Genomic DNA, 27384 nt, shown 5'->3' on the forward strand with positions numbered 1-27384 from the left:
AGCTTTCATTGATTACGAGAAAGCGTTTGATTCTGTCGAAACCTCAGCAGTCATGGAGGCATTACGGAATCAGGGTGTAGACGAGCCGTATGTAAAAATACTGAAAGATATCTATAGCGCCTCCACAGCCACCGTAGTCCTCCATAAAGCAAGCAACAAAATCCCAATAAAGAAAGGCGTCAGACAGGGAGATACGATTTATCCAATGCTATTCACAGCGTGTTTACAGGAGGTATTCAGAGACCTGGATTAGGAAGAATTGGGGATAAAAGGTAATGGGGAATACCTTAGTAACTTGCGATTCGCTGATGATATCGTCTTGCTTAGTAACTCAGGGGACCAATTGCAATGCATGCTCACTGACCTGGAGAGGCAAAGCAGGAGTGTGGGTCTAAAAATTAATCTGCAGAAAACTAAAGTAATGTTTAACAGTCTCGGAAGAGAGCAGCAATTTACAATAGGCAGCGAGGCACTGGAAGTCGTAAGGGAATACATCTACTTAGGGCAGGTAGTGACGGCGGATCCGGATCATGAGACGGAAATAATCAGAAGAATAACAATGGACTGGGGTGCGTTTGGCAGGCATTCTCAGATCATGAACAGCAGGTTGCCATTATCCCTCAAGAGAAAAGTATATAATAGCTGTGTCTTACCCGTACTCACCTACGGGGCACAAACCTGGAGGCTTACGAAAAGGGTTCTACTCAAATTGAGGACGACGCAACGAGCTATGGAAAGAAGAATGATAGGTGTAACGTTAAGACCCTGAAACGATTTTGGCGATTTTCTACAAACGTACTGAGTCGTTAGAGTAGGTTCTTCTGATCATTAATTGATGCATCTAAGTGCTCTGCGTAAAGCGTGTAATTTATTATAAGGTTTTAAAAATACACATCGCTGCCGATCGCAGCGCACTGCTCGGCGGAATTTTAAGCCGCCCCTACCCATATGATGCAAATAACCCATATTACGTCACATGGGCGAGCTATTTGATTGGCTGACCAGGGCGCGTGGTCGATAATTTTTCCAACTTTATGGTGAACAAATGATGCTCGTAATAGTTGGAATGTTAGTTACTTTGTTTTTGTAAAAAGAAAATAACTTAAAGAGAATACACAATAGTTTTTTAGTACACTTCAGCACTTCCGGCACACAGCAAGTGTCGTCTGCTTGTGCTACAACGTACTCCATTTTGACGAGAGCTCCGCGGTCAGAGTGTCTTTTCGCGAGCACTATAATTCGACTTTGTTGCCTTGTGGACTGCAAACCTAGCGACCTGCAAACCGCGAGTCCAGTATTAGGGCAAACGCAAGCGCAAGGGGACAGGGTCTGGCCGCTTGACTGTGCCGGGATGAGCCAAGAGATGAGCAGAAGGGCAAATGTGAACGGTCTGCACGGTGCAGCCACCTGGTGGCACAGAGCTCAACCATACACAGTAGCAGCAACGAAGTGTATTCTTTGCTGCTGGTGTGTATTTTCCGCAGGAGTGTAATCATCAACACGTTGATTTATAAATGTTTAAAATGCTTTACACTTGGTTAGAGTAATATTAGCGCTTTGTTTGACTGGTTAAGCGCTGCGCCAGCAAGTGTCTGGACCGTGCAGACCGATCAGGCTGCTCACGTACGTCTACGCTAAAGTTCCTTCATCAGCTTGAGTTTATGCCTCCAGTCATTTGCCGAAATGACCAGCTTGCCTGTTTAGTGGAGTACCGGACACGTTCGGCGCTACGACAGAATGCTCGCAACGCACGCTGCTTCGATAGCTTTCGGTCGACGGCCAAGCGGCTAGCGGAGAGGTCTCGCGCGGGAGGGGGCGTGCTCCTAAACCGGAAGTGAGCGATGTGACGTCGCATCGTGACGCTGAACCAGTGAAGGCGGAGCTTAGCGCCGCTCGCTCGGCGAGCGAGTTGAGGAGGAAAAGCATAGCTAGGGAGGAGGGTAACTTCTAATCGCTTGCAGCTCCATTAATACGTAACGCTTCACTTAAATTGTGGTGCGAATGTTCTACTTAAGCTGTACCCTACGCGCCTACAAAATTTGTCCGAACCGTTTCAGGGGCCCTTTAAGGGATAAGAAAAGAGCAGATTGGGTGAGGGAACAAACGCGAGTTAATGACATCTTAGTTGAAATCAAGAAAAAGAAATGGGTATGGGCAGGACATGTAATGAGGAGGGAAGATAACCGATGGTCATTAAGGGTTATATACGGACTGGATCCCAAGAGAAGGGAAGCGTAGCAGGGGGCGGCAGAAAGTTAGGTGGGCGGATGAAATTAAGTTTGCAGGGACGGCATGGCCACAATTAGTACATTACCGGGGTTGTTGGAGAAGTATGGGAGAGGCCTTTGCCCTGCAGTGGGCGTAACCAGGCTGATTATGATGACTGTTATGATGGACCTGTCAAGTGTGAGAAACGTTCAAGCGGGCGTTCCCATGTCGACATAGTGGCCCTCTTCCCCGCAAAAGCGTAACCCCTTTATGCCCCGAGCAGACACAAAGGGAACGACAAAGAGAAGACCCGAAGGGCAGGAGCTCGTCGACTGCAGAATCTGACGAAGGCACTGATACTTTTACAGGTTCCCCGAGTTTTCCAAGAAGACATCGACGACCACAATACCGCGACGGGTTTTTTAAGGCCTTCCTGGCCCCCGTGTGAATGTGAACCGCTCGAGACTCGGATGAGAGTCACATCCGTGTACCAATGAAGTGAATACATTCTTTTCTACTTTTTTTCATCATCACGATGCCCGCTTTCGTTGTCGTTTCCCGATTCTTGCGGTGAAGACCCACCTCACCCGGTCGAGATAAACAGACAGTTTTAGTACTGCGTCATGACGATACGTACGCAGCACTCAAGCGCTTTGCGGTACGCAGGAGCGCGTGTCGCGTCAGGGCTTTTCGCACTGCGAAATGCCTATTTACGTAAGCGGGCGAGGGTTTAGACGCCGGGCGCGTCGGAGCGCATTGGCCGCGTCCGCCAGTACGTCGAACCGTCGGTCGAACAAGACGCTTTGATCTCGCTAACGTGATGTAACGTGTGGGCGCGTTCCTGCTTCGTCGAAATATATTTAGGCGTTTAAAATACTCTACTTTTAATACGGACGAAATACACGAATCATATCGAGAAAAATAAAATGCGAGTACTTACTTTCTGAGGCTGGCACAGTCATTTGCGACGAACTGTACCAAAAGCAGGTCGAGCCTTTTGCGCAAACAGCACACACTGAACGCTTTCTCAAGAACAATTTTCCTATTTTTGCTATGCATTCCCACCGTGCAGGTTCCGGGAATGGCTTCTGCGCGTTCACTTCACGCAGCAAAGCCAAATCGTACGCCATTGAAAAGTACAGCCTTCCGCTGGTCGCCTTTGACGATGCCATTTTGGGAAAATATTTTGTCTCGCGCTCTCCCGAACAACGCAGCGGCCACGTACGCATCACGCACCGTTCGTGTTGCGTTCTGCCCATGCGCACTTTGCAGAACGTAGCGATCTTACGTACGCAACGCCGTTGCGTACGCTACGTGCGCAGTACTAAATCTGTCTAATACGCGTTGTTTCGTGCGTCATTTGTTTGATTTTGCGCGTGTGAGGTTGCTTTAATATAGCGCTTCTGTAGCCACAATAACAGGTCCAGTGATAAATATGAACGCGAAGGCAATTGCTGGGGATCTCCAACCGCAGTCACAGCCAGTATTACTCGAGACTGAGACTATTGTCAAGTATAGGTCCGTCCATGCTTCAGAGCATACCACTATATATACAAGTAAACTTCGCGAAACCCACGCTTATAACCCGATGCTGTCGAGCACCGTTTCGAATGCAGTGCAGATATTTAGTTTAGCTTTTCTATGCACGCATAATATTCGAAATTGATCGTATGCCGTGGCGGCGGTCGCCCCGGCCATTCTTACCACTTGTAAGTTTCAAAATGTGTGAAGTGATCCAAGGTACTTTGGCACGTTTTGCTAGATCTTTTGTGCTTATGCCTCGCTGCAGTTGTCGACCGATCAAATTAAAGGGGAAAAAAAAGCTCCAAGGTACTCCATAATCAGTTTTAACCAATTATTGCAAACTTTATTGCAATGAATTGCAAAAAGAAAAACTGAGAAACAAACAAGTTTCGAGGCAGGGCAATTTTCGATGCATCTAGCAAACGAGGGCTCGAGGCACAAAATTGTTTGAACTGCTTCCGAGTTACAGGGGGAAAAAACGGGGGGAGAGAGAGAGAGAGTTAAGCAGATAACTTGAATGACAATACCTCGCGCAATATATCTTCTGGAAACGCTTTGAGGCTTTTATTTGTTGCACGAAGGTCTGTATAAACAGAACGACCGCCTCGCGTCACCGGTCTACGCGCATGGTACGTATGTACTGGCCGAGATGACGCGCGCCGTAGCAGACGACGCGGTTCTCGCCAGCCTGTACGGAGCGGCGGGCGAGGAGGACATCGCGGCACCCTAGTTTTAAGGTTAAGCAACGTAGAGAACACGCCAGATTGTGTTGCGATTAAATCAGTGTCTTCACGATGCGGCGTTCTACTCCGACTTAAAAGAGCTGATGGGTTAAAAAAAGTGTGTGTTAAAATGCTCACCTATGTCACGTTTATCTTTTATTGCTGAGCCATGGTGCAGTATGTGGCGAATTGTCTTTTTCTTTTCGCATAAGGATGACCAGAACGTCTATGGGTAATTGCGCATGAAATTGGGCAACGTGTAGCCGAAGTAGCGCTTCATTAGAGTGAGCTGCTTGGACTGCAGCATATTGACGATTTTATTACAAACACCTGAGCATTTCAACCTTCTCACTGTTCAACTGTAAGAGTTGTCTCGTAATCCAAGGATTGGGTTTAGATGTCCGCTTTATTTTGTTCGAATAAATTTATTCACACAATACCGGCATAATTCTTTGAGTTTCTCCCACAATTCAGAGGCTGAAACACCCTGAAAGGTACTAAGTTTCAGGTCCAGGTAGCCTAATATAGAAGAGTTGACTGTTGGGCTAGTTGGTCGTCCATATTTGAAGTAGTAACTTAGCGCGATAAAAACACGGAAACAAGAAAGACGGACAAGGACAAGTGCTACTCACAACTGTTTAATGGAAGGAAGGATAGTACATATACATCCTCTTGTCACGCGTGCGCCTACCAGAAGAGAAGCAGGCACATGCACTGCCATGAACTTCCTGGCGACACAGGTCTGCAGTTCCTAGATTTAAAACTGTCTTTTGAAGCTAGCCACATCTGCTGGGCCTATCAACCGCGAGCCATGAAGCAATTGCTGCCGTACGAGTCCGCACACTCTAAGGTAATGAAGCGAGCAGTAGGTAATCTTTGCTTGGAATCGGCTTTGCGGAAATCGTGCGTGCACCAAATGCGGTCTAGTTTCACGTCCCAAGTTGGACGCCTTTTGGCAGCTGGTTTCCCTTTAACGGTCGTCAACGCTATAGTAGAGTCTCTTCTGCAAAAAGTAAAGCTTGGAGCACGAAGGGCAAGAACAGAGGTCAAACTACCGAAAGTAAGACAGAGGTTATACCCTACGGTCACAAGGTGTCACACAACCTTAAAAAGGTTGCTATCCCAATACTAGATGCCGAATTTAACTTCTTGCGTGACCGCCTTTGATGTGCATGTGCCTGCTTCTCTTCTGCTTGGTAGGCGCATGCGTGACAAGAGGATGTATATGTACTGTCCTTCCTTCTACTAAACAGTTGTGAGTAGCGCTTGTCCTTGCCCGCCTTTCTTGTTTCCGTGTTTTTATCGCGCTAAGTGACTACTTCAAATATAGCTTAATATACTTTCAAGCATAGCATGAGGGAAAGTTTTCAGAGACAGTTTTTCTGGGAGATAATTGCGAGCGTCGATGTCACACGTCACATAAACAATTTCATGGTCAGAAATTCTCTGTTCAACTGACACTACCAATATTATAATACATACATACATACATACATACATACATACATACATACATACATACATACATACATACATACATACATACATACATACATACATACATACATACATACATACATACATACATACATACATACATACATACATACATACATACATACATACATACATACATACATAAGGGCCTCCTCAATGCCATTAGCTCGGCTGATATGGATGATGTCGCTCGCACAAAACGGGACGAGAAATCCTGTAGAGGGCACAATCGCACAAAGAGCGGCGTTGAATTGTAGAGCCATCCTTGTGCGTCATGAAAATTAGGGTTGCGTTGATGCGACAAAAAAAGTATTATAGTCAGCCGCGCACAACGATTCCGTGCCTGACGTCATACACCCTTTGACGGCACTGGAACTAGTAAATCTTTCTCCTGAGCTAGTCGACATATTGCAGTCTCAGTATTTTCCCACCTTAAAAAAAAATACCGAAACTCCTTGTTGGTCTGGCTGTCGAATATTTGATTGTGTAATCATAACTTAGATATGTTGGTGAAAACGACTTTGTCAAATGTGCAGAACCATTACAACACCATTAGAACACTGAATTGGATTTTTGATATCGGCATATGTCATTTCTCGCGTTGCTGGTCCACCAGCCGAAAACGTTTAGTAAAGTCTTCCAAAAAGTGCGTCGTCTCTTTCCTGCGTATGTTACGTCGGGTCCTGCGTGCTGAACTTTGAAGAAACCCCCCATATATATATATATATATATATATATATATATATATATATATATATATATATATATATATATATATATATATATATATATATATATACGCACATTACAGCGAACCTGTGAATGCAACTAAAAGCGCTCGAAAACGTTATATGTCATTTTTTCACTTTTTTTTCCTGAAAGAACTACATCATTCACGAAGTTTCCATTTTTGAGAAATTATAGGGAATGCTGGAGGTCTTACGCAGGAGGTAAATTCCACGAGAGGTCGAAACAGGTATATTTGACATTTTATAAATTTTTATCGTAATTTTGCACATTAGACGCACTTCACTGAATAGTGCTAAACTGATATTTGTTTTTAAAAACAGCTATATCGGTAAGCGAGTGAAAAATAATCCAAGGTGATCCGGAGACGTCGATAATTTTACGAAATCTTATTCCTGTTCATTCAATGCCCGGTTATAAACTGCCGACAGTACAATCTGGCAATATCAAATAATGATGACGTATTAATAAGTTAGCCAAGCTAGTAGAAAACGTAACCACAGATACTCGGAAACCGAAACAGTGGAACGTTTTAAAATGCCGCACAAGCTATGGTAAACAAAGGCTGCAATTCTTATTGCCCACAATACTGAACATCATGTACAATGAGAAAAACATTGTCTTCACTAATGCTTCATTAAGCGAACTGAGAAGCATATTTTTAAATAGGAGCCGACTGGCAGTGAATTCCTAATAGCACGTGACACATTTCTGTTTAGCGTGAGTCGAACTTTTTTAGGTATTCTGATATATTGTACTGCTTTATTGCTCTGTTACGGTCTCACATCTGTTTTGAAGTTGTTTTTCTCTGGCATTTCTTTCTTTTTTTTCGCTATTTTAAGCACTTATCTAATTTCTAGAACCTGCAAGATGAAAGGTTGGTGTTGCATTGTATTGTGTGTTGTCGTTTTGTACTGTACGCTTCACCGATCTTCCGTGTGCTGCTCAGTGTTCTGGTGGCCAGGTCCCCTCAAGCTATCCTAAACAGCTTTTTTTCTTGGTCATCCGCAGCATTGCCTTTGTTGGTGTTTGCTGCAAATAAATTCAAATTCAATTGAAATGTGCTTCCTCTTAAATTCACGACAATACTTAAGGTGATGCAAATATAATATACCAAATATATTTATTTCCAGTGCAAATAAAAGTAAAGAAGCAGCAGCTCACGGATTTTGGGGAATTTGTGAACAAAGCAACCTTAAAAAGAAATTTCCGAAAACGCTGCATTTTTCAATCTTGCTCATTTTTGGAACTTTTTTCTTTCTTCTCTGTCCATCCCAGCTTGTTGCGATTTACAGCAGAGATAGGCCTTTAGGTGGTAAGATATATATATATATATATATATATATATATATATATATATATATATATATATATATATATATATATATATATATATATATATATATATATATATATATATATATATATATATATATATATAACCTTCTCAATCTCGAATGGTAGTAGTTGAGCGTCGCAAAAACGAGGACAAAAAATTTAGTGCCATTCCACTCTATGAAGAAGGATAACCAGCGAAGCTGCATTGGTATGACTATATTAACAACTGTATTGATTTAAATGAGTATGGCTATATTGATTGCATAAAGACACACGTAACTTCGTGGTTGTTATCGTCTTTATTTTGTCTGATTCTTACCACAGTGACCATAGCTTTGTGGTAGCTGCGACGAACAAGCGAGCGAGATAACAATCATCAGTTCGTCACCTCCCCTCCTTGTTTTCCCTCCCTCTCTACTTGCCTGCCCGAAGAAAGAATACATTCAGAGCGACCGCCGTGACTGATAACATAACGCGGAAACAGTTCATTGCACTTCTCAAAAAGGAGGCGCAACGTTCGCGTTGGAAACAAGGCCAGTATTCTGCGTCGGAGGACCCCTTCTGCGACTGAAACTAGCATGTCAGCACAGAAAGCCACGAAACCTCAAGTCGACAGGTCTTGGCGACCGTGCGTAGACTTGGCACGAACCTTCGAATCCGCGCGAAACTGTGCCCTCCTATCTCCTTTCTAGATCTCGCTCTATTCATCTCTGTAGCCCTTTCCCCAGTGCAGGGTAGCAAACCGCAAAGTAGTTAATCCCCCTGTCTTCCCCCCCCCTCTCTCGTGTTTGTTGCTTCAGTCGTTTTCGTGGCTTTGTTTACAAAAGAAGTATTACGTTTGAATTGCCTTCATTGGCCTAACTTCCAAAGCAATGCATAGTTTTCTAAATGCAGGGGGCAATAAGACTCTGTGAGCACGCATAATCGCGAGCTATTCTGCCTGCCGAGGTGGCCCAATCGAAACGCGCAAGGCGTCTCAACCACGTGGTCTCAACGCGCTGGCTTGGGTGTTCTATGTCACCTGTCGAAGCATGCTGCCATGTAATAATGGTTTCAGTATTGGGCTTATGTGCTGGAGATCCTGTGTTCTAATCCTGACATCAGACAATTTTACTAATGTTTATGTCTAACGCAGCACTTAGTCGAGAATGATGAGTTTGCGAAGCCGTTTAAAGCCAGAAGGACGAAGTTTGCAAACCAGCTAACTTCTCCTGTTCTCTCTATCTCTCTCTCACACACACACATATTTATATATATATATATATATATATATATATATATATATATATATATATATATATATATATATATATATATATATATATATATATAAAGAACCACTCTTGCAGGCTGGACATGTGTCAGTGACAGATATTTTTATATTTAGCAGACATAGACCTTCGTTTCCGATAATAGTCACGAGTCCAGCCGGTTCAATGCTGTCCGGAGAGCTTCACGCTCGACGTCGCACTGGGGACAGAAACATGTGTTTAATCGTTTCTATAGTCCCACAAGATATTCGTACCACAAGTAGGAATATCAGACAAATCTATGTACTAACCATCCTCCCCATGATGGCTGAGCGATGGCAGCGCCAGTGTTTCCTTTATTATTGTGGGAAACTTTATGGCCCAAGAATGCTAATCACGTTAAAGAACGAAAGAAAAAAAAAAGGCAGCGGCGTGTTAGAGTTGAGGAGAAGCAAAACGTTTTCAAATGATGGGGTGACGCTTACGTTTGGGTAACACAATTAAGCGAGGCGTTGCGGGGCTCTGGGGTGCACGCGAAGGAAGGTGAGTAGTACATTTCAGTTACACACCTAAATTAATTATAGCACAGCGGACAATTTTTAGGATAGCGGAGAGTATGACTAGATCGAGCAAGTATCATAGACGCCCATACGGGGGGAAGTTCGGAAGCCCGAGAGACCCCGCCCCTCCCATCCTCCCCCTGCCTCCCAATTTGTAATGGCCAGGCTTCTGTCACCCACATCTCGAGGTTTCTTTTTAGTTCTTTGTAACTTTTAATTTGTTACGTTCCTCTATTGGGTAAAAGCTCGTTATAGCATTGTTGGCGCTGGCCTTTATGTATTAATTTATGTTTTAGCTTAACTTCAGCGAACGTAATTAACTAAATTTCGTTAATTATTATTGTAAGCAACAGTTTTGGGTGCATGTGAGGCAAAACTGAGGTCATCTAGTAAACAGAGATACCTATTTGATAGCAATTTCGTGCCTGTAGACAATTTGCGAGAACTATATAGGCCCTCAAAAAATACGCGGCGAAATGAATTGGTGTTACTAATGCTTATCGTGACTGCAGTTTTTCACAGTCCCGATAAGGGTTAGGTGCCAATGCATCCGCAACATATCGAAAGTTTTGCAGTGACGAGCAAAAAACTATGTAGTTGTTTGGTAAAAGCCGCCTGCTTCGCAACCTCGACTACATTCCACAGCCTAGCTGTGGAGTAGTGTAATAAAGCAGTGTAAAAGGTAGGGGGGGGGGGGTTCTTGAATTTATATGTTCTGCGTAGAGATCGACACTGCTGATTAATAACGAACAAGTAACCGACTCAAGGCTCACAATAAATTGCATTGCACATACGACTAGTGCGATTAACAGTGGTAACCGAGAGCGCGTTTCCTCCGCTATAGTCCAGCCGTGGCGGCGCATGGTGATCCGCCCGCCCTATACCTTGGAGGTAATCTTCGGCGGGTGCAAAGAATCGGCGAGCCTAGATGGCTCGCGACTTCATGTGCGCTAAAGCCCTGGATCTTCGAAAAGTAGTTCGGCACGTGCCAACTCGCCCTTGCTCGTTTGCTGGGCTTTTCTCCGCTCGCTCACTCGAAGGCAAAATGCAGCGAGGAGGGAACATCTTTGAAAGAGACGCCGAAATATAGCGTATGTTCCAAAGCCTAATGTAACGCGGCACATCAGGCGCGCTTAATTTAAAAAATTTTCTGTTGGAACAAACTATGAGAAACGGTTTCGGGGACACGTAGAACCGAGCACAAAGCGTTCGCTTCCGCTGCCGGCACATTTCTTTTTTTTTTGAAATTTCATTTAGATGTAGAAATATTGAACGGCAGGCTACTGGCGCTCTTCATCACGCCAGCATTTGTTACAGCGAGTGTTCGCGGTGATCGAGCGAGATCTGTTCATGTTTGCCTGTGCGCGCGCGATACCATTGCTTGTTAGTTTAACTACTAGGCGAATGTGTACGGTAATTTATCGGTACGACCGATAAATCTACAACTCTCTAATACTTTGCTGTCGCTATCAATGCTTCGTCTTTCTAGTGAAACTGCGGCTTTTCTTTTTCTGTATACCTGTAAGGGAAACGTATATCGTAAACCCCATTTCCCCATTTTAACCACGCGGATGATGCTTCAGCTATTGATTCAAGTCATTGAGTGGCTCTTCCGATCGCTTTGTACGACTGAATACTGATAATGATTTTGATTATTAAGTTGCGTGTTTCGTAGATATTATTCATGATGTGTTCAGCGCTTTGTCCCTGTTCAAACAAGCAAAAAAGAAAGACTTAGCTAGAGCAGGAATGACGAGAGACATTTTACATTTGTCCCAACGTGTAACTAGGGCGCTTAAAGCGCAATGGTGATCCTATTAAATTTGCTCTTTGCAAGTGATGGAGGAATTTCGACCTAAATCGAAATCAGCAAATTTACTTCGATTTTATACTAGCATTTTTCTTAAAAGCGATCATAAAAAGTTTTGCAATCCATCTTCCCTAGTGGGAGTGATAATATAGCACTTTTTAATTAATTAACAATGTAATAACCCTGATACAATCGTTTCTGCTTTGAACTGATTTTCAGTCTGTTTTTACTCGAAAAACTACGTATTTCGTCCCATTAAAGTTATGTAGCATCTGCACTTAGTGATGCCACTGTGTTACTTGATGGTGTTCTCGATAGTTAGATAACCAGTGGTCCTGATGACATTTCCGTGCTTTCCTTCTTCGTTACTACCTTTGGAGAATCACTATTTCACAGTTATAGTTAACAAGTTATCAACGGCATCTGTTCATTCTTCGTGGCGATATGCTAAAATTCTACCACTTATATAGATACGGCAACGAGCAGATGTTAACTTCCGACCGATCTCCCTAACCTCTCATTCTTGTAAGCTATTAGAACATATAATTTATAAACATATCATACAGACTATGCCTGGAATCTAACATATACTAAGTAATTGCAGCATGATTTTCGCCATGGTGTCTGTACCATAACCGAACTTGGTTGAGTTTACTCAGGGCATGCATTACTAAAGCATTAGACCTTGGTACAAACCTTTTACAGCACCATAGCCATGGTCGTCGCCACGTTTGCTCACTTTACAGAGCCCGCCGTTGAGCACCTTCTGATCGGCGTTTGCCCGCTTGTTTACAAAGAAGGCCACGGCGGACGCAAGCACGGCTCAGACAGCCGCTATTTCGGCCACCACGGTGAATAGTGAGTGGGTAGGCGACGTAAGACTGATCAAAGTTGCGGAGGCACTGTAACTGTGTATGCCTCTCATTTATCCATTCTTCTGCGCTGCAATCTATAGTGTGCAAGCTTACCGGCTGAAGGCGATGAATGTAGGAGCCTGATGTTTGCTTTTTACCCTTTATATTCTAGTTTTTATATGGGAAGTTTGATATGGGGCTGTTGCCGTGCGCCTGCTGTCATCGTTAGCTATGTACGTGCAACAACTTCGTTCGGCAGCAGGCGCGCGTGCGCGCGCAGGAAATGCCTCTGTTTGCGACCTGCTCCAACCATGGTTCCGACCACGTAACTCTTGTCGTCAGCGCTGGTCAGATGACTTAATTGGGAGTGGTTTCCTCATTACTTACAGCGCAGATTAAAACGTGTTCGCCTGATCGTGCACAAAAATGCTGCAAGTATGGCCGAACTATCGTTCTCCCGCTGTTCGACTACTGGCGAAGAAAGGAAACTCGCTGAGCCCGCCTGTATTATTCTATACGTTTGACTTCGCTGCTACGGAAAGCGAAGTTGCTCGAGTATGTCAGTCGCACTTGCGTGAAAGAAGCCCGCGAATAGAGGCAAAGTGCCTCGAGCGGCCAGTCGCGCGGCAATTTTGCATGCATTCGCGGGCTTCTTTCACGATCGGAAAAACACCTTTATGTAGCACGTATTGAGCAACAGAAAGCCGTATCGGGAGTTTTTCATGTTGCTCTACAATTCTCTCATCGACACTTTTCATCTAATTAAATTATTTGAAAAGTTGATTGTTTAATTAAAACTAATTATGTAATTGGGCGGAATGCCAAAAATAACCCGAGTATCTCCAAGCGACAGCAAACAACATTACCTTGGTTCTGTCTCGCTACGTGGCATTTGTATATTTTTACATCTTGGTGCATGACAGCCGGGACAGCCTGTATAATGAAATTAACTCTCCCGGAGACCCTGCTGCTCTTAACAATGTATTCTCACACTTTTGTGCATGGTACTACGCCTGGCAAAGGCGTATTCAACAAAACCGTCTCTATGTCATATATTATAGGTGTTTTACTCCTTCTCTTTTGAAGTATTCCTTGAATAATTCCTTGCTAATATAAGTACCTTGGACTCCTCTTCACTCACAATTTGTCTTAGAGCAAGCATATCGAAGTAACTAACACGCAACAAACTGTAAAACAACTTGGCTCCCTTCGCTTCCTGAACCTATAAAGACATCACTTCAATATGTAAAGGTGCTTATTAACTTCGGTCAGAAGAACCCTCTTGGGAGTTTCGAATGTGAAAAAATCTACCAAATTGACTATATTTTCCTGTAAAAACTGCTATCGATTTCTTTTTTGTAATTATTTTACTGTATTTTCCCAGAGCTGTATATTGCAGTAAAATTAAGAACTTATACATTAGGAATTTCTTTAAATAACCTGCTAAACATACAAATGTCTTGTTTTTGGTCAATTTTTGTCCACGATTTTCGCAATGGGGTCTCCTCAAAAGTATGACACAAGGAACATTAGGCAGCCCTGCGTATTCGCATTCAATTTCCGTCATTATCTCATTAATTTTTTTCAGACCTTCTAGTAGGTCTGATACTTTTTTTCTGTTTTCTGAATACTTGAATCCATCTTGTGTGTGTTCTTCTGCGAAGATTTTCGAATCCTCCAAATAGACTTGACACTTTTTATTGCGACATCAATTATATGGACACCCCAGGCGAATTTCCGTCGTCGGCGTCGGCGTGATGTTCCTTATAACGTCCAAGTGCGATAACATTGCGGCCGCACGCCGTATGCTGTAGGCGCAACCTAAGCTTGCGAGAGTGAACTGAGAACCATGGTGGCTGGATGCAGCGGTGTCTTCTCGCGCTCGCAAGGGAGGAAGACGAAGAGGCTGCGCGCCGTCTCCTCCCGTGCGCAAGGGGGTAGTGGGGAGATGTGGGCGCGGTAGGAGTGGCTGGAAGGAGGCAGGTTAGTGCGCATCCTTTCTACTACAGCTGCGGTGGCCGCGCACGTCCTATTTTAAAAGAAATCTGCCCTGGATTCGAAGGCTAGCCGACCTGAAATAGCTGATGGCCTCGTGTGCACTGTGTTCCGCACGCCTAGTTCACATTGAAGCGAGAGGCGGCACGAAGGGGAATTCGCTAGCCGCTGCTGCCGCTCTTATCACGCCAGCGTTCTGACAGCGAGTGTCGGTGGTCATCGAGTGAGATGTGTTCGTGTTGCCGTATGCAAAAATACAAACGTGTATTGTAGGAAAATGTGTCGATAGAATCCGCTGCTTCTGCTTCTAGGAAAAAAACCTTTTACGCTTCGTCGTTCATTATGTGAAGAAAAATAGGAATTCAAGGAGGCCCGTATAGACGGCCTCTGCACTGTGCATTCACATACACTGCCCATGTGTTTTTGGTTAATTATTATGGATTCAATAGTTCGCCAACATTAACCCTGCGCTTAAACGCTATACTTTCTTTAGCAGAACTTGTTCTTGGGCCAGTCGGTTTATACATAGCCCTCTATGGCGCCATATATTGAGAAAATAACTAAACATTTATTGCTTACTCATTGCGCTTACTAAACCAGTTCTAAACCATTGTACAATAATCAATTTGTTTATTTCAGAAATAAATGAGAAATTGGTATGTTACCCTGTGGTAACACCGCACCATAATGTAGTGCAAATTTATGCTCGTCACTGCCGCTGTGTGTGCGCTGAACGCGTACCGATGACCGTTTATAGCAAACTCCGGAATAAAACTATAAAACATTTATGAGGAACCAATTCTGGTTGCTATTGAAGAATGTGTTTAGCATGCTTTCAGAGGTGTTTAAATGTGCCGCTATGATGGGTGTATGATGGGTGGATTATTTATTCCTTTAGTGCACAGACGCTGCAGTGGGTCCCGAATCGGTCCTTGAGGAAGTGGTGCTCGTAGTAGTACCGGTTGTCTCCCGCGTACTGGTCTGACTACACTGTGTGTTATACTGCGCTATCTGTGGGATCGACCAACGAAAGCGGTTAGACAGTCACGCAGAATGGGGGTATAAGCTCCCAGAGAATGCTAAGCGCATTAAATAAAACTGGACTTCGTTAATTCAGAGAAGAGAGCCGAATTGGAACATTTGAGAAAAAATCCCAACGCTAGAACCACTTACGTGCCATGTTACCAAGCGGCAACAAACCCAAATGTGAGTGTCTAGTTTTCGTGTGAGAAGCTGCGCTTTTAAAAACGTTTGTGCCTGTATTTCCTGATCGCTGTCATCTCGTACAACATTACACACTACCTATAGCTAAGAGACAGCCCGAAATGTAAAAAAAACCGCGAAACGTACTGCCTCTGACAAAAGAAGGCCGAATGTCACGCACTATCGCGCCATGTTACCATGCTGTGACCAGCACGAATTCAAATGATTCACGCGCACAAAAACTGCCAACACATTCAAATGATGACCAGTCGTTCGTTTTTTATTGCTTCTTATGTACGTAATTTCAGTGTACATACAGCTAGGGCAGGCGTAAAAGTAGTTCGCAAAACAAAACTTCATAAGAATACAACGAGCGCGTGTGCTACTGCGTTGATGGAAAATTCGCAGGCACTGCTCCCGGGAGGAGAAATCCTGAAGTGGCAACATTGAAAAATAAGCACTTTACCAAACGTCTGCTCAGCGCGTTACTAAAACGATACACGCCTGTTTCGGAGGCTGCCTATGTTATACCAAACGGTCGCGCCAAGGGTGAAAGCGATAACCGAAGCGTCGACAAGACGCACACAAGAAATTAAGGTAATAACTGGGCTAATGCCACATCCACGACTGATTTACTTCGGGAAGGAAGAGAGAAGTATATCTAGAAAGGATCACGCACCAACCTAATGGCGGTCTGTTGTCATTTACACTTGACGTATTACCATTTACCACCAATTAAGTTCACCTCAGCATGGAAACAGCGAGATCGACGCGTTAGTGATCACGTTCAATTGTGTTCTTGCTCCTACCCAATATCTTTATCGCGTGTAATCGTGGTTCATACATGCACGGGTTACATTGCGCAGGTCAATGAGCATCGCCATTACTTATTTCTAAGAGATTATTGGTGGTCCCTGGGCGCGGTCATTTATGAGCGACTTGTCTGGTCCACGTATAGGCGTTTCCGCAGGTGAGCGGGATTTCTCGCATAAGACACTATAGTGGCACATTCAACTGGGCTGGCATATTTTCCTTGTCGCGGGTGTTTTTTTTTTTCTTTCATCACGACGAATTCGTGGGCATAGAAGAGCGAGCTTGCAACTCGCAACCCCATGCTTTTTCGCCACCCTTATTTGTGGGCGACTTCCGCTCTTCTGTCTCGACGCCCCGGCTCCTCTTTCCTGGTGGAAGAGCCACCCTTTCGCTGGAGAGTACCCGCTACACACCGAGAGTACCGTACAGTGGAAGCATGCTGAATACAACCCCTCTAACTGTTCACAAGAAGACGCATGGATATAGCTTGATAGCATGACTTAACGAGAACTGATTCCATGCACACATTCGGTATGGCTCTCTTAACAGTCTTAAGTTTGATTGCACCGCACCTCATGGAAGAAAGCCCTTCTGTGTCCGAGGCGAGTAACGCGAACAATTAAATTAAATTATGGGGTGTACGTGCCAAAACCACTTTCTGATTATGAGGCACGCCGTAGTGGAGGACACGAAAAATTTCGACCACTTGGGGCTCTTTAACGGGCACCGGAATCTGAGTACACGGGTGCTTTCGCATTTCGCCCCCATTGAAATGCGCCCGCCGTGGCCGGGATTCGATCCCGCGACCTCGTGCTCAGCAGCCCAACACCATAGCCACTGAGCAACGACGGCGGGTCAACGCCAACATGTATGACCTTTCTTTGCTGAAATTCTGATCGCTAAAAATTGCAATGATTATGAACCACCAACGCGCAGTTGATACCTGAAATTCAACCCCCTGCCATAGCTCCGGAACTGAGTTAATATATATATATATATATATATATATATATATATATATATATATATATATATATATATATATATATATATATATATATATATATATATATATATATATATATATATATATATATATTGTTACACACGAGGTGTTTTAATGCAGAACCAGATGAATCTGGTTGATAGGCGCGGTTGTTGAAGAGCGGTCTCGCGGCAGCTTGGCTCACGTCGTTCTCTTCTTTCTTTCATCTGGTTGTTTGCGTGGCAGGCGTGGTTCATGACAGCTTGTGACATTTCCCCGCTGGCAGACGAAGCCCGCCGGGCGAGTCAGTCATCTCGCGGATTGTAACGCCTCAGACGCGCGACGTGTGTCACTTCAGCCTTGGCCGAGCGTCGTCCACTGCTCGTGAGACGCGCAATGCGATAGTTTACATCGCTGAGGCGCTCCAGAATAACGTAAGGGCCGACGTAGGGGACGAGAAACTTCTGGCACAAGCCACGCTTCCGCAACGGCGTCCAGAGCCACACAAGGTCACCAGGATCGAAGGAAACGTGGCGGTGACGCCCGTCATAGCGTATCTTGGACCGGTCCTGCGATGCTATGGTGCGTAGCCTAGCGAGGCGTCGCGCTTCTTCTGCTCGACATAGGAGCTCATCAATTGATTTGTTGTCATGAGCGAAGTAGGGAAATATTGTGTCGAGGGTGTAGCGCGGCGGACGAGCATACAGAAGGAAAAATGGTGAGTAACCAGTGGTCTCGTGTCTCGCGGTATTGAAGGCATATGTAATGAAAGGCAAGATACTGTCCCAATTCTTGTGTGCTGAATCGACGTACATGGACAGCATGTTGGCAAGCGTTCTGTTTGTGCGCTCGACCAGACCATTAGTTTGTGGATGGTAGGGCGTAGAATGGCGGAAGCTACATGAACACAGACGAAGGGTTTCTTCAACCACGTCCGCGGTAAACTGTCGCCCACGATCGCTGATTACTATGCAAGGAGGTCCATGTCGGAGTATAATGTTAGCCAGCAAGAAGATAGAAACTTCTGTAGCTGTGGCCGATGGCAATGCGGCGGTCTCACAATAGCGGGTAAGGTGATCTACGCAAACGATAACCCAACGATTACCCTTGGAGGATCGCGGGAAAGGGCCCAGAAGATCTATACCAACTTGCTCAAAGGGGACGCTAGAAGGGGGAACTGGTTGAAGCAGGCCATGTGGCGCTTGTGGCGGACGCTTGTAGCGCTGGCATGTAGAGCAGCTGGCGACGTACCGTTCGATATCTTTCCGCATCTTAGGCCAGTAAAAACGTTCTTGAGCCCGGTAGAGTGTCCGTGTGGAACCAAGATGACCGGAAGTTGGGTCATCGTGCATGGCGTGTAATACTTGGTGGCGAAGGTTCGTGGGGACAACTAAAAGGTAGCGTGCACCGGTGGTCGAGTAGCTCTTCTTATACAGCGCGCCACCATCCCGTAGGCGAAAGCGACTGCCCGCAGGTGACTCCTGTGCTGCCGCGAAGAGCGGTTGTAAGCTCTCGTCCTTGTGCTGCTCGGATATGACGGTACCCATATCCGGAAATTCCGGGGACACAAAAGCGATGTACTCATCAAAATTGTCCGCATCACATTCAGTTGTTTCAAGTGGCATCCGAGAGAGACAATCAGCGTCAGCATGCCGCCGACCACTTTTGTAGCAAATAACGAAATCGTATTCCTGTAGACGGAGGGCCCAGCGCGCAAGTCGTCCTGAGGGATCCCACAGATTCACAAGCCAGCATAGCGAATGATGATCTGTAACGACAGTGAAGGGGTGCCCATAGAGATACGAACGAAACCGTTGCACGGCGAAGATGACCGCCAGACACTCTTGTTCGGTGACTGTGTAGTTGCGCTCGGAGCGGCTCAAGGACCGGCTAGCGTAAGAGATCACGTGCTCTCGGTCGCCAACACGCTGAACTAGCACAGCACCGATGCCTACGCCACTGGCATCGGTGTGAATCTCAGTTGGTGATGAAGGATCAAAGTGGCGAAGAATTGGTTGGGATGTCAACAGGAACTTGAGCTGGCGAAATGATGAGTCGCAATCTGCAGTCCATTCAAAGGGAACGCCTTTTTGGAGAAGGCGTGTAAGGGGATGAGCCATGTCAGCAAACCGGGGAATGAAGCGGCGAAAATAGGAGCACAAGCCCAAGAAACTTCTTAACTGCTTGACAGAGTTGGGTACTCTAAATGCTTCTACGGCCGCAGTCTTTTGCGGATCTGGTCGGATGCCTTCTTTAGCGACCAGATGGCCTAGCACAAGAGTTTGCCGTTCCCCAAAACGGCATTTTTTTGAATTGAGCACAAGACCCGCTTTCTCCAAGCAGTTCAAGACCAAATCCAAACGTTTGTTGTGCTCACTAAACGTTCGCCCGAAGATCACAACATCGTCTAAGTAGCACATGCAAACTTCCCATTTTAAGCCGCGTAATATCGTGTCCATGAACCTTTCGAACGTTGCGGGCGCGTTACACAACCCGAAAGGCATCACGTTAAACTCGAATAGTCCGTCGGGTGTTACAAATGCTGTCTTTTCTCTGTCGTCCTTGTGTATAGGAATTTGCCAGTAACCTGACCGTAAATCGATTGAGGAAAAGTAAGATGCCGCAAAGAGACAGTCGATGGCGTCGTCAATTCGGGGGAGCGGATATACATCTTTCTTAGTAACGGCGTTTAGGCGACGGTAATCAACACAGAACCGCCACGTACCGTCTTTCTTCTTCACCAATATTGCGGGGGCTGCCCAAGGACTAGATGATTCTCGAATGACGCCTTTGCATAGCATTTCTTGGACCTGATCACTGATTATCTTGCGTTCTGATGGGGATACACGATAGGGTTTTTGTCGGATTGGCTGGGCGGCTCCTGTGTTGATGCGGTGACGAGTTCTGGACGCAGGAATTGATGGCGGTCCATTGTGCTGCGCAAAGTCGAATACCGAGGTATGTTTCGTAAGCAGGGCCATCAAAACTTGACGCTCATTATCGCTGAGTGACTTATCAATCATGGAAAGTATCTTCGAGCTCCCGGAGCTCGAGACACTGGTTGCTCCTTCATCGGGGAGTTCCGCAAGTACTGCCACCGATACGGGAGAGTCTGTCGGAAACGTGGCAATCTTTAGGTCTTGAGGTAGCACTGCCGCTTCAGAGGAACAGTTTAGCGCCCACAGCCCCGCGCATCCATTGGTCATTGAGACCACGCAGTGCGGAACTAATACGTTTTTCTTGAGGCAGTTCCGATGTACAGGTTCCACTGCAGCATCGAACGAGACAGGAGTCGGAGATGAACAGGCGACGGCAACACGCATCGCGGATAAGGCGGGCACAACTGTATCCTCAGACACGCACAGCACACTCTCCGGGCAAGCTTCACCTTCAAAGAGCACAGGTGAAACACTGGTGTCGACACTGAGTTCTCCCGTCCGGCAATCAACATTCGCACCACACAACTGCAAAAAGTCGATCCCCAGAATCACGTCATGCGAGGAGCGAGGAAGAACAGTAAACTCTGCATTAAAAACTTTCCCACCCAAAGACACATCCACGTTACACACACCAACCGGGTATAATGCTTCACCACTGACTCCACGGAAACTTGTGCACTGGTCCCAACGAAACATAACCTTGCGTCCCAGAAGGCCTTTAAACCCCACACTCATGACCGAGACAGTTGCTCCCGTGTCGACTAAAGCCATTGTGGAGACCCCATCAATCAGTACATGAACCTTATTCTTTAGCATGAAAATAGTTGGAGGCAGTTGAGTCGGCAGCACACATTTTCCAGCGACCTCACCTCCATCGGCCGCGCTGGCTAGTTTCCCGGCGGGGGCGACACGAAACGGCGCCGAGGCGATGGTGACGTGAATCGCGGCCGAGGGGATGGTGATTGGGAGGCTCGGAAGGCTGGTGGTGGCGTCAGAGTACGGTCGGAGGCAGGGGAGCGGTAGCGGTTCCGGGTTCTTTCTGCTCCAAAGTAGGACTCCTGGGCGGTGCATCGGTCCTCTCGAAAGTGGCTTCCTGAAGAGGAGTCTCCTGGCCACTGAGTGCGCAGTGTACGACCGCTAGACCGCGTAGTCGGCGCTGACGATCCGTAGTTTGATGCTCGGCGTCGGCTATAGTACCTAGCTATATGGCCAGGCATGCCGCAGCAGTAACACACTGGCGAAGGGCGAACTTCAGAATGCGGATTGAAGTAATCTGCCGAAGACATCGGTTGAGGGTAACGAGGCTCTTCCCCTTGAAAGTCGTAGGTAGCGGCGAGTCTTCGTGGACGAAAGTTGCGTGGGCGTGGATCAAAGCGTTGAGGGGGCGAATCATTGCGTGGTGGTTCGGTCGTAATGTAATGCGGTTCGTCTCTGGAGCCGATAAGATCCGCGACGTTCACCGAGTGGTTCCAAGTAGCCGAAGGGGGTTCCCGAAAAGTGTCTCGGAAAACGGAGGAGCTGCAACGAGGCGCCGCATAACGTGCCTGTTCGTCATGTCGCTGGAGCTCCTCGCGGACTATCTGGCGGATGGCGGACGAAAGGTCTGGGAGCAGAGGACTCGTGTCAACACTTGCTACAGTCGTTACATTGGCCAGCCGTCCAAACTTTGGTGTAATTCGGCGAGTCTTCAGCGCCTCGAACGTACGGCAGTGCCGTATCAGTTCTGATACAGTGTGCAAGTTCTCTTTACCAATGAGGAAGTTGTACACGTCTTCCGCTATTCCTTTTACCACGTGCCCCACTTTATCTTCCTCTGTCATTTGAGGGTTGACGGTGCGGCACAGCTTCAAAATTTCTTCGATGTAGGTAGTGCAAGTCTCGCCGGGTACCTGAGCTCTCTGGGCTAATGTGAGTTCCGCACGTTTCCTCTTTGCGTCCGAGTCACCGAAACACTTTTTGATTTCCTCAACGAAGCGTGTCCAAGTAGTTAGCATGTCCGCGTGGTTGTCGTACCATACCAACGCCGTGCCGGCCAAGAAGAAAACAACGTTCCTAAGCTGACTGGCAGCGTTCCAGTTATTGTATTGGCTTACCCTTTCGTAATGGGTTAGCCACTCATCCACATCTTCCTCTGCCTTCGCCGAGAACGTGCGTGGCTCTCGGTAGTGCTGGATAGGGACTGGGCTCGCCGAGGCACTGCTGGTGAGGGTATTTTGCTCTGTGGCCATGACTGAGCGCGACGGCGAAAGTCCGGCGAGGCGACGGCTTCGGCGTAGCTCTTGTGCTGGTGGCTCCGTTGTAGGTCGTGGGAGTTACCCCGCACAGCTCCACCAAATGTTACACACGAGGTGTTTTAATGCAGAACCAGATGAATCTGGTTGATAGGCGCGGTTGTTGAAGAGCGGTCTCGCGGCAGCTTGGCTCACGTCGTTCTCTTCTTTCTTTCATCTGGTTGTTTGCGTGGCAGGCGTGGTTCATGACAGTTGTGACAATATATATATATATATATATATATATATATATATATATATATATATATATATATATATATATATATATATATATATATATATATATATCAACTCAGTTCCGGAGTTAATATATATATATATATATTGCACACCATATAGGGGAGGTTGTCAAGGCATGCTGCTTTCTTAAAAGAAACGAAAAAACATCACCTGTATACCTGAAGAGAGAGAGAGAGCAAATGATAAATGAAAGGTAGGGAGGTTAACCAGGACTGAGCCCGGTTGGCTACCCTACACTGGGGAAAGGGAAATGGGGACGGAAAGATTAAAGAAAGAAGAGAAAGTCCACCGGGGATATCGTCCAGTCACTCAGTCCGGATTACAGACGCTCACTCAATCCTGTATCTTTCAAATATCGCAGCAGCGCTTTTGTGGCCTTTTGTAGCTGCGATATACGAGGCCATGGTCCCAAGATCTTGTTCAAGGTGAACGGTTTGCTATCTAACTTGTTGAGAGCTGTGCAGAGATCTTGTCTTTCATTTTCAAATGATGGGCAGTAGCACAGTAGATGGTCGATAGTTTCTTCGACACCGCAGGCATTGCACTCGGCGCTATCAGCCATGCCAATCAAAGACGTATATGCATTCGTGAATGCGACGCCCAAGCGTAAGCGGCACAACATTGTTTCCTCATTACGCGGAAGCCGTGGTAACAGCCGCAGTTGCATAGATGGATCGAGGGAATGCAATCGATGTTGAGTGAAATCAGGTGTGTGCCACTTCTCCAATGTCATACGGTGCGCTAGCTTGCCTAAGTGTTGGGCTGCGTCAGTACGCGATAAAGGTATAGAAACAAGGGTTGCTCCTTCGTGTGCTTTCTTAGCAGCGTCGTCAGCGAGGTCGTTGCCGGAGATACCGCAATGGCCAGGCAGCCACTGAAACACGACGTCGTGCCCTTTAGCAATCATGTGATGGTGAAGTTCTCGTATCTCCGATACGAGTTGTTCACAGGACCCGCGACGAAGAGATGACAGAAGACATTGTAAGGCCACCTTTGAATCACAGAATATTGCCCACCGATGAGCCGGTTGGTTGCTAATATAATCAATGGCACCTCGGAGGGCAACAAGCTCCGAACCGGTCGATGTTGTCATGTGAGAAATCTTGTATCGGATGCTTAGTGATCGTGATGGTATAACCACTGCCCCGGTGGAGCTGGTCTGGGTGGAAGAGCCATCCGTATATATGTGGACTCGTTCAAAGTAGGAAGTGTGCAAACAATCCAGACCTGCTTGCTTCAAGGCCAAGGTAGATAGGTCGGTCTTCTTTCTTATTCCTGGAACCGTAAGACGCACTTGAGGTTGTTTTAAACACCACAAAGCTGAGGTTGAACGTGCTGATGGTGTAAACCCCGATGGTAGGGAGGCACGATACTTGCTGACCTCGTTGGAGAAGGATGCCTGTGGTCGTCGTTCTGGCAGACAGGCAAGAAAGCTTGATTGAATCCGTGAAATATGACGAACATGGGCCCTGAGCGAGTCGGTGCTGATGTAAGTCGTGATCAGATGGTCTTGAGCCATTATAATGGTTCCTGCTGTTGAGGCGCTCCGCGGAAGGCCTAGGCAAACACGTAGTGCCTGTGCTTGCACGCTCTGAAGTTCTCTAAGATTGGACTTGCATATTTTAGCAAGCACGGGAGAACTATAACGTAGAAATCCGATAAAAAGTGCTCGATATAACTGTAGCATGGAGCCTATTGACGATCCCCATGTTTTGCCGGCGATGAACTTGAAGATGTGAACAATAGATGTGAGCCTCTTCTTCAAGTGGGCAACCTGAGGGCTCCAAGAGAGGTCCCGGTCAACAATGACACCCAAAAACCGATGATTTTTCTTGTAGCTGATAGGCTGGCCATTGATATATACTGTATAACCAGACATTGCTTTCCGCGTAAAAGCGACTAACGCACATTTTTCTGTTGAGATGGTAAGGCCTTGTGTCTGAAGATAGTCAGATGCCTGTGTTGCTGCTTGCTGTAGCCTTGCGCGAACCTGCAGGCGAGTGACCGCTGATGTCCAGATGCAGATGTCGTCGGCGTATATTGAAACACTCACTGTTTCCGGGAGGGATTCAGCCAGCCCCAGAAGCGCGAGGTTGAAAAGAACAGGGCTTAGAACACCGCCTTGGGGAACGCCTCGGCATGTGTAGTGGTCGGTAGTCGGACCATCTTCCGTACGCACGAACAAGGACCTTTGTGTCAAGTAGTTTCTGATCCATCGATATACTCGCCCTCCTAGTTCAACTGTGAGAAGTGCGTCGAGAATGGTTTGATGGGAAACGTTATCGTAAGCGCCTTTCACGTCAAGAAAGAGTGCGGCTGATAATCGCTTCCGAGATTTTTGTTGTTCTACAGAAGATACCAGATTGATGACACTATCAATCGATGAACGGCCTCGTCGAAATCCCGCCATTGAGTCAGGGTAAATTTTGTTGTGTTCAAGGTACCATTCGAGACGCATGAGGATCATACGTTCCATGAGTTTCCCGACGCAGCTGGCAAGTGCTATCGGCCGATACGATGCCAGTTCGAGCGGTGACTTTCCTGTTTTTAGTAGTGGTACCAGGCGGCTTCGTTTCCATTCCTGTGGGACGACACCATCTCGCCATGAGCTGTTAAAAAGGCTGAGGAGTTGTCTTCGTGCTTCTTGACCTAGGTGGCGCAAAGCACTATATGTTATCCCATCGGGCCCTGGTGAAGATGAACTCCTACAGAGCGCCATAGCAGCTTCTAACTCTTCCATAGAGAATGGAGCGTCCATACTTGTATCTCGTGGACCGGGGATGTCACCTGAAGTCATGTCAAAGGCTAAAACTGTGCCGCCGGCGACTTTCGCACAAAATTTTAAAACCAATATTTTTAAAACAATATTTTTAAAACCCAAGTGCAAGTAAAAACGTGATCCAGGGATCGTTTAGTGCAGGCTAAATATGTTACATAACACCGAGGTGACGCAAGAACTAATGCAGATGGTCCTGGTAGGTAAAGACCACCACCAAACGAAATAAAAGTAGCTTTTAGGTAGCACTCAACTTGATAAAATTGTCTACTGATACATCCTCGGCGTTTTGGAACGCCTACAACTCCATTCTATCTTTACGCTTTCACTGAAGCACATAAATCATCCTGGGGCACATCATACAGTACCATTCCTTCCCAAAAGTAACCAGTCGTGAGTGTATATAAAGCCCCCTAAACTTCGTAAAGTAGCGACACAGTCCTCCTCTGCTTTCACTGCTCCTCGTTTCTTCTCTCTTTCACGCTCCCTCCTCGACCGTGTCGCCACCTACATTGCTCGAGCATAGCAACGGCGCCAACATCCGCTCCTCGCCACCCCGTACACGCTTCCCGAGCAAAAATGGCGCTGATGCATGGCGCGAAGGCCCACGTGATGATATTAGGCCAATAGCGACGCGGCGTCGGTCTGGGCCAGGGCGCGCGAGGAAGAGGCGGCATTCTTCAAAGCGTGGCACTACTTTACGAAGTTTAAGGGGTTTTAAATGTGTAGCGTTCGTCCTGCCACCTTTCTTGTATCCGTTTTTTTAACGCTTCGCGTATTAATTTCTTGAAGATGTATACTTTCAATGAGTTTTTTTTACACGCAATATTTATTGAGTCTTCACTGAGCTCGCATCCTTCCCTCTAGGGCGCAATTGTTCTATTCGACTCCTTGTTTTATTATTATTATTATTATTATTATTATTATTATTATTATTGTTGTTGTTATTATTATTATTTCTTCCCGTTAGAGAGTCCCTCTTACCGTACGGCTCGTGCGTTTGAAAAACGCGGCGCGAGCGGTGCGACAGCTTTTCTTGAGTGTGCTTCTTTGCATCAAGTAAAGATGGCGCCACTATTTCTGTTTCAATCATCGGAGTTGATCCAAGCCCCTCCATCGACCGTTATTTCGGCGCACAACTATGAAACCCGATGCACGGTCGTAATGAAATCGGTGGTTCCAACTGAAAGACGTCGGTAGAGAGGCTAGAACGTCGGCTCATTTGACATTATCTTTTGTTGTGTATTTTTGTATATTTGCGAGCACAATATCCCGTGTTGCTGGATCGAATCTTAGCAAGTGCTACTTAATCTCATTAAGTCGCTTCTTTAATATTTGTTTGTCACCAATGTGAATGTTATTCGTCTCCTGATTTGCGTAAATACGTTCTTTAAAAGAATTCATACTTTAACCACCAGGAATATTAATTTAAATTAAGTTATGGGGTTTTACGAGCAAAAACCACTATCTTATTACGAGGCACGCCGTAGTGGGGGACTCCAGAAATTCGGACCACTTGGGGTTCTTTAACGTGCACGGGTGTTTTCGCCCCCATCGTAATGCGGACGCCGTGGCCGGGATTCGATCCCGCGACCTCGTGCTTAGCAGCCCGACACCATAGCCACTAAGCAA

The sequence above is a fragment of the Dermacentor albipictus genome, chromosome 1, assembly GCF_038994185.2.
Source record: "Dermacentor albipictus isolate Rhodes 1998 colony chromosome 1, USDA_Dalb.pri_finalv2, whole genome shotgun sequence".
Classification (NCBI taxonomy): Eukaryota; Metazoa; Arthropoda; class Arachnida; order Ixodida; family Ixodidae; genus Dermacentor; species Dermacentor albipictus.